Source organism: Tachypleus tridentatus, chromosome 4 (genome assembly GCF_004210375.1).
Source record: "Tachypleus tridentatus isolate NWPU-2018 chromosome 4, ASM421037v1, whole genome shotgun sequence".
NCBI classification, from domain to species: domain Eukaryota; kingdom Metazoa; phylum Arthropoda; class Merostomata; order Xiphosura; family Limulidae; genus Tachypleus; species Tachypleus tridentatus.
The window spans coordinates 6243253-6252537 of record NC_134828.1 but is presented as its reverse complement, the minus strand read 5'-3'; the positions used below and the strand labels follow the sequence as shown (position 1 = coordinate 6252537).

Sequence of the window (9285 nt, the reverse complement as noted above, 5' to 3'; positions counted from 1 at the left end):
ATCTCTATTTTTCAATTATTTTTATAACAATGAATTAAAAATACAGAAACAAGCATTTTAGTACTTGTTTGTGGGTCTTTTACTTCATAATAAAAGTTTATAGTGTTAAAAACATTAACCTTGATATTTGGTACCATTATTGTTAGTACTTTACTAAGTTTTTATTTATTTCATATATTTGACTTAGAACACAATAATAACATGTGTAAAGCATGCATCTTGTATAAATATTACAAGTTAACTGTCTTTCTAACTAAACTGTGAATGTGTTAAAATGATTCCTGTAGTCAACAGGAATTAAAAAAAAAAGAAAAACCTGTAAATTTATTGCACCAGTCCATGTGGTTGTACCTCTATAAGGGTACAACAGAACTGATAACTTGTAACTTTCATTTGCATTTCTAGATCATGTACAATCATACATTTTACTTGCTCAGGGAGAACAGAAGGATCCAACCCCTGATTCTTTTGTGAATACAATAAGATGAGGACTCTAAAGTTTGGGATTTGGAAAAGACATGCTTTTGTAAAAGGGTGAATGACTTATTAAGTGAGTTTGCAATCTGCAGTAGTGGCAGCCAGGACTTTACAGTTTAAAGGGAAATTGCTACCTGAAAAACAAGCTGTGGATATGCAGGACCAGATGGTCCTTTGTTGTCTTCTACAGTGTCACTTATTTTTGTCTTTCAACAAAACTGGCTTCTACAATGTACAATTATATTTCCATGGGAAAAGTGATTTTTTTTTTTTCATGGTATGGTTGACATGATGAAGTTCTGTTGGTGTTTCATCTTTTGTTTTTGATTATCTGTGTGATTGTGATGAGCTACAATTAATTTGGTTTTGATGATTTCAGTAAAGGAATGGTGACTAGTAGTGCTGTAACAAGGGTAGATTTTAATCTTCACTTGCATAATTAATGAACATACCTGGTAAAAATGATAATAAACAACAGAACAGAGTAATGCTAATAGTTCAATTAGAAAATAAATGTGGACTTTCACTGATAACAGAAAGCTACAGTGTTTCAAATAACATTGATTAAACAAGTGCCTTATGGGTATAGGGTTACACTTGTGGTAATTTTTCAACATTAAACTTCTTAGTTTGTTTTATATGTATTCTACTGTAACACTTCTCATACAACTTATACAGTAGGTATTCGGTAGATTTTAATAATGTGAAGCAATGCAGCTCATAAACTTCACCATATTGATGTACTCTGATGCTCAGAATACTCTGTTTTATATCCATATATTTTGATGTTTTCTACCTCAATACAACTTTTGTTTAAGTAATGGGTAGTAAGAAAAAACAGACATGGATTGATTGTTCTGTATGAGTGACAGTGTATAATTACTATTAAATATCAAATGGTTTCTGTTAACAAGAGAAAAACAAAACAGACATGGATTGATTGTTCTGTATGAGTGACAGTGTATAATTACTATTAAATATCAAATGGTTTCTGTTAACAAGAGAAAAACAAAACAGACATGGATTGATTGTTCTGTATGAGTGACAGTGTATAATTACTATTAAATATCAAATGGTTTCTGTTAACAAGAGAAAAACAAAACAGACATGGATTGATTATTCTGTATGAGTGATGGTGTATAATTACTATTAAATATTAAATGGTTTCTGTTAACAAGAGAAAAACAAAACAGACATGGTCAGTGATGTCGAGAAAACTTACTTGTAGAGAAATATATATGCAAAAACGGCTCGTTTGGGTTGAGAAAATATTTTACATAGAAGAGCGAACAATGTTTCGACCTTCTTCGGTCATCATCAGGTTCACAAAGAAAGAAAGAGGTAACTGACTGGAAGCTGACCACATGTTTGGAAGGGGTTGGGTAACTGAGTGTTGGAATGTAGAGGGCGGTGTTAGATGTTTGAATATATAATTTTATTTTATTTAATATAGGTATAAAGGCATTCCTTTATATTGGTTTATTTTGGGTTTAAGTTGTTGTTTAAGTAAGGCTTCTTTAATTTTGCTTTTGTTTATGTTTGTTTCTTTATTTAGTATTTGAGTGTTTTCTATGGTTATGTTGTGTTTATTTGACTTGCAGTGTTCGAAAACATGTGAAGGTGACTTTTTATGTTCTTTGAATCTGGTTTCCATTTTTCTACTTTTTCTCCAATATAGAAGTTGTGGCAGTTATTACATTGTATTTTATAAATAATGTTGGTGTGGTGTTTGTCAGTGTAGTTTTTACATAGTATAGACCTCAGTTTTGTACCTGGTTTTTGAATAAATTTGGTATTAACTGGAATGTCATATTTTGTTAATAGTTTTTGCCAAATGTTGGTTATTTGTCTGCTGATGTCAGGAATATATGGTATGCAGCAGTATATGGTTTTGTGATTTTTTGATCCGTGAGATATATTTAGTTTTGTTGGTTAATTTTGCTTTCTGTCTAGGTGTGTGCGTATAATGTTTTCTACGGTTTGTGGAGGAAACTTATTGATGTTGATGAAGTATTGTTTTATTTTGTCTAATTCATCGTTAATTTTATCCGGTGAGCATAGTTTTATGGCTGTGTTTATTTGGTTTCTTAGTATGGATTGATTGTTCTGTATGAGTGACAGTGTATAATTACTATTAAATATCAAATGGTTTCTGTTAACAAGAGAAAAACAAAACAGACATGGATTGAATGCCACCTGATGAATGTTTGAACATAGCCCTAGACCTCTGTAAGATAAATTACTTGAGATTACTGCTTTTTCCAGCATTCTCATCCATATAAAATATATGCATTGCACTGTAATTGTAAGACCTAAATAATATGTAGAATAAGCAAGGGATTTGCTGTTTTCAAACTCAGCCAAATGTATATAACAAGGTTTTGTTGGGTTGTTTCATTTCGCGTGTTTTCTTAAGTAACACTTAATGTTTTCATACATGTTAGTAAATAAATTGCATACTACATTTGTGAAGACAAATACTGATTTAAATACCTCTCTTCACAACAGAGAGTTTCACCAGTATGTTATACAAGGTTATTAGTATTGAATTTAAAATTGTCAGAAAAATAAACCAATAACTTTTCTATTATCATATTTGAACAGGGTGCTGTTTTGGCTATTGAGATCAGATCTCATTCCTCAAAATATGTAATTCAGCTTGTTTGTAAGACTGATATACACTTTCACTTACAGAAATCTGTTTTGAGCCTGTGCAGAATAATTTGTTGTTATTGTACTGTAATATCACATTTAATGTAGTGAGGATTTAAATTATATTCAGATTGTGTGGTGTAATAAATTAATGTATATTTAAAGAGTAAGAAAACATTAAAGAACACGATAATATTTTATCTTAGTCCCAGTAAGACAACTATTTTAATGTATAATTGGACTGTTTTTTAATATTAATAGTGCTTTCATGGCATCATGTGGTAGTGAAGTGACAATGACATTGTCTTTGATAGTAATTAAAACCATCCAAAATGTGTGGAATAAAAGGCAAGTTTGTATACAAGATGTTCTTACTGGTGAATCCAGTATAGATTTTGCAAGTGTTAAAAAATTTATGGTACTAAAATTTGAGTAAATTTACTAAGTAGTAAGTAAATACTAAGTAATTTGTTCTTTTTATATTTATTACAGTGATGTTGAATAATTATATTGTTATTTTATATTGTAATCTTTTATTTATTCTAGAGTTTCTTTGGGTTTGGCCAGACAGCAGAGATTGACATAATTCTTAGTGGCTCGGACACCAGAAAATTAGCAGAAATCAAAACTGAAGATGGAAAGAAGGAAAAACATTATTTATATTATGATGGAGAGTCTGTGTCAGGAAAGGTAAAACATTAGAACATCAGAATTTACCTTTAAATTTTAGTATCTAATCATAATTTTTTTTTAAATATATGGCCAAAAGGTTTGCTTTATGTCTATGTTTTGATTTTTATAATGCAAAATCTCACAAAATGTCTACAGCTATATAAAAAAACAAACCGCTATTATGAAAAGGCCATGGGTATGAATTTGTGTTAAAGGAATATAACTGAAATATGCATGGTTGTGTATAGAAAAGGAAGTAGACCAGTGTACATACAACAGCTTATGAAAGTTTATATGATCTTCTATAAGAGTTAGGATAATTTGATTATTCTCACAGAAAACTTGGATAGTTGGAATAATTGATAATAGTAATAATGAGAAACATATTTTGATTAGTTGATTATTTTTATGTGTTGTGACACTAATTAATTAAGCTAAACAATCTTGAATTAAAGAACATAACAGCGAAAAATTATAATAGAAGTAATTTAATTACTTGTATACTTGGAAACATTAATTTTGATTAGTTGATTATTATGTGTGAGAATAATTGATTATAGTATTATTAATTAAGTTTTACCTGATATTAATCAGTGTATTTAGTCATCTCTAAATCTATAAAGTGATAATTGTAAATACTCTTTACATATCAGTGTCACACTTACACTTTGATGAAGTTTACACAGAGTTCGTATTGGTTTTAAAATTGTCACCATTTATACTATTTTATAAAACTTTATTAACCCTCTTACGATGAGCTCAGTATAATATACACTACTTATACATGTTTCTACATGTTAAGTATTTATACTGTGGCTTTTGATACAGTGTATGTAACTTCACAAAAGTTAGTAAAACTTTTAGTAAAGATTGCAAGTGTTTTTATTTTAAAAAACCAGACTTTTAAGTAATTAATTTTACTAATGATTTGTTTGTGAAAATAGAGTTTATTTGATTACTAGTTCAAAGTGATTTTCATGTTATGATTAAAAAAACTATTCTTTGTCTCAAAAATCTCAAATATTATTTGTGCAATCTCTAAAACCTCCCACATATATTTCAAATGTTTGTTTTTAGTAAGACTTTGTTTTGTCTGTTATTTTTTCTACCCTGTGTTTGGTTTGTCATTTTGTAACCTTGTAATCATCATAAAGAAAAAATAGAAATAAATTTATGCTTTTTTCTGTTCTAGAATGACGACAGAATATAACACAGAAATAGAAATGTTTAGTCTAAAACTAAATAGCATGACCTGTATATTTATTATTTTTATTATATTGATCTACCAGTCATGTTTGGCTAACATTACATAACCTCTATTGATGAGGTGCACATGCACTCATTTTATCATGTCCAGTAATATAAAACTGGCCTTTAGTCTTTACAAAGTGACCTGTCTTGGCTATGATTTAGTGGACTGGTATTTTGTCATATACAATCACATTTCAATTATATATTTGTATATAGATTATTACTATTTTTCAACAACACATTTTTCTCAAACATAGCAAATTATATATTCTAGTTACAGTGACCTTTGTATTTGTTTGCTGCTTGCTATAGACCTCTATGCTTTATGAAAGTTTGCAGATATAAAACTAAATATTTTTAGGGTTAATATATATAACTGAATAATCAGAAAAATCATAAATAACTATATTGATACAATAGAATTTCATATAATTTATCAAGCTTTATAACTAAGCTATATTTAGGTGTAAACAAATTTGAGGGTTTGAAGAGACTAAAGTCACAACCTGCCTCCTTCAAAATAATGTGGAGGCTTTTTAACATATTAAAATTGTTGAGAAAACCACTAGAGGAAAATTTGTAGCTGTTGATTGGTTATTTACAAGCCATATATTGAAGTAAATATATATAAGGAACTGTTTCCAAAAATGGAAGATGAACAGAGTCACTATGTTTGATTCAGTGCATAAGCCTGTTTCCAAAAATGGAAGGAGGTGAACAGAGTCACTATGTTTGATTCACTGCATAAGCCTGTTTCCAAAATTGGAAGGAGGTGAACAGAGTCACTATGTTTGATTCAGTGCATAAGCCTGTTTCCAAAAATGGAAGGAGATGAACAGAGCCACTATGTTTGATTCACTGCATAAGCCTGTTTCCAAAAATGGAAGGAGGTGAACAGAGTCACTATGTTTGATTCAGTGCATAAGCCTGTTTCCAAAAATGGAAGGAGATGAACAGAGTCACTATGTTTGATTCAGTGCATAAGCCATATCTCAGCAAAGTGAAAGGATATGAGGTTTTTATTCTTTTTCCTAGCTTGTCAATTTTATTAATTTGAGTTCATAATTCAAACAACACTATAGACTTTGTATTTTGACCTCACAAACACCTAATTTGAACACGTTCTGCATTCAACATACCACATGACTCACAAAAATTTATTAATGTATAATACTAAAATTTGAATTATGTACAATTTAATATCAAACTATTGGCATAAATTCATAAAATAGACATTTGATAAAATTCTGAATGCAAGTAGACGAACACAGTGACATGACCTTTGACCAGTGACCCATCATGATACAGTTAATTCAAAGATTAAGAATTTTACCATTAAATACAGTAGGTTTGTGATTTTATTATAGTATTTTATATTTTTAATGTTATTTGATTGATATAGGGTGTTAAAATGCCCAGGAAGCTCAAAGAAAGTAATGTCAGTTTTTTGTAATGTACTTTAAGCTAGATTACAAATACAAGTAGTTGTGAAATCTTTAGAGTTTTTCAGGATTGAGTCAAATCAAACATTTTCCTTAGGTACTTGCAGTTGTACCTGCTATTTTGAGTGTTGAGTTATGTATTAGAAGTAATTTGAGTTATTATATATTAGTTAGTGCCATTTTTGAAATAGATCTACAGCATTACACAAGTGTTTAAGCTTGTAGAAATGTTAAAGGAGGAAAACGTAATTTGTTATCATCATTTGGACTGAACATTGAGTTATTTTCACCAAATAATTTAAAAGAACATGCCAAGGAAAGAAGAGTTTACAACACTTTGTGTCAGAATTGAAATATTATGGTGGAAATTAAATGAATATATTTGAACATAGCTGTTGAATATGATAGTTATGAGGTCAAGTAGTGATATTCAAGTATTACTTCAGATCATGAAATTAAGACGAGATCAGGAGGAAGAATATATGATTAAAAAAGACCAGAAGAATGAGATAGGAAGTTAAAAAAATGACCAGAAAGATGGGATAGAAAATTAAAAAAGACCAGAAGAATGGGATAGGAAATTAGAAAAAAGACCAGAAGAATGGGATAGGAAGTTAAAAAATGACCAGAAGAAAGGAATAGGAAGTTAAAAAATGACCAGAAGAAAGGAATAGGAAGTTTAAAAAATGACCAGAAGGATGGGAATAAAAATTTAAAAAAGACTATAAGAATGGGATAGGAAATTAGAAAAAAGACCAGAAGGATGGGATAGAAAATTTAAAAAAGACCAGAAGAATGGGATAGGAAATTAGAAAAATGACCAGAAGGATGGGAATAAAAATTTAAAAAAGACGATAAGAATGGGATATGAAATTAGAAAAAGACCAGAAGAATGGGATAGGAAGTTAAAAAAACGACCAGAAGGATGGGAATAAAAATTTAAAAAAGACGATAAGAATGGGATAGGAAATTAGAAAAAGACCAGAAGAATGGGATAGGAAGTTAAAAAAACGACCAGAAGGATGGGATAGAAAATTAAAAAAAGACTAGAAGAATGGGATAGGAAATTAGAAAAAAGACCAGAAGAATGTGATAGGAAAATAGAAAAAGACCAGAAGAATGGGATAGGAAATTTAAAAAAAAAGACTGGGAGGATAGGATAGGGAATAACAAAAAAAGACCAGAAGAATGGGATAGAAAATTTAAGAAACATCTAAAAGAATGGGAGAGGAAATTGAGAGAAAACCAGGAAGGTTGGAATAGGAAATTGAGAGAAGACCAGGAAGGTTGGGATAAGGTTTTGAGAGAAAGAAACATAAGATTTAAAGAAAAAAATAAAGCAGACTTCTGACTGAAGTCAAGATTGATGAAACTGTATGGGTATGTAAAGGGATTGCAATGACATGTTTGAATAAATGCAGAATGAAATAGCAAAGCACATAAAAGACACAGTCTAGTCTGAAGTAAAGTTCAAAAATGATATCAACAGATTGAAATCAACATAAAAAAGAATATTAGGAACACAATAAAACACTTAGGAAATGAATGAATAAATCAAAAAATCAAAATGTCTCTTTTTTATTTTTTCATGAGTTCCAACTGAAAACACTATGAACTACCAGATATGCAACAGAAGATCTTAACTAGCCTACACCTGTTACCACTATTGCTGTTGCACATGTCAATTAAGGACTGTTATTGACTGCTCCAGCAATTACATTATGAATTTAGTTGGCCAGTTCAATATTAGGAATTCAGGAAAGTAATGGATGATGATAGAAAGTTATATCAGTCTTAGTTTGAAATAATTTCCAAAGAAAATGAGTGGGAAAGTAAACAGTGAGTTTATCAGCCTTGCTGTCCATTTAAAAGAACCAGCTTTGACGACAACAAGTAACCTTCCAGCTGAGAGCCATAACTATCAAGCATTGGTAGCTACCTTATCCAACAGGTTTGGAGCATCACATCAGAAAGAACTTTCCAGTAAAGTACCACTATTCCTTGATGCCCCAGAGTTGGTGGTGGTTGGTGATGACTAGCTGCCTTCCCTCTAGTCTTACACTGCTAAATTAGGGAAGGCTAGCACAGATAGCCCTCGTGTAGCTTTGTGTGAAATTAAAAAAGAAATCAAACCAAGTCACAAGGATACTAGAAGGGTGGAACTGTTATTGGTGTGGAAACTTGGCCGTTATGGCTGTAAATTTCAATATTTATTAAAACAGCACTACAAGAATGATTCCTTTATCTCATCCAGGTTGAAGGAACAGCCAAGGACTAACCTGACATTGAAAAACAGAAATTAGTTGGACCTTTTAGTCAAGGTTGAACTGATAATACCCCATATATCCTAAACAAAATAAGTTTTTTGCTTAAAGAAACTGGTACAAGGGCTTATTGATGGGAAATAGTATTTTAATTTACATTGGTTTTACAGATGCAGTAGCTAGACTTTATTTGGTAATGAAAGGTGGAAAACTTTTCAGATATGAAGAAAGAAGAGGGAGTGATTCAAACATAAGGTTCAAGTAAGAAGAAATTACAAATTACCCTTCTGTAGGAAGTTGTTCAGTGTTTCATGATGTGTAATAAGTAGTTTTACAGTCCATGAGTAGGAAATTCCTGTACTTCAGTACATTAGTTAGCCAGTTGGTTTCCCTTTATAAAATTGATTAAAGTAAAAGGGAGAGATAGAAATGAGTACTGGGCTTTTGGGCTTTTAGATATCACCTTTTGTCATTGTGAAGAAAATAAGAATGAATCCAGAAGGTTTTGCTTGGACTGCTGGAAAGTT

The 9285-nt window shown here is 30.5% G+C and overlaps 1 pseudogene across 1 annotated transcript in view; it reads left to right on the top strand.

Moving 5' to 3' along the window:
* Positions 1 to 3397: 3397 nt before the first annotated feature.
* LOC143250006 (vacuolar protein sorting-associated protein 26B-like) overlaps positions 3398 to 9285 on the top strand; it is a 55250-nt pseudogene continuing 49362 nt past the window's right edge. The window contains exons 1-2 of the transcript XR_013028073.1: positions 3398 to 3547; positions 3676 to 3819. The product of XR_013028073.1 is annotated as a vacuolar protein sorting-associated protein 26B-like (transcript). The remainder of the gene's footprint in view (positions 3548 to 3675; positions 3820 to 9285) is intronic.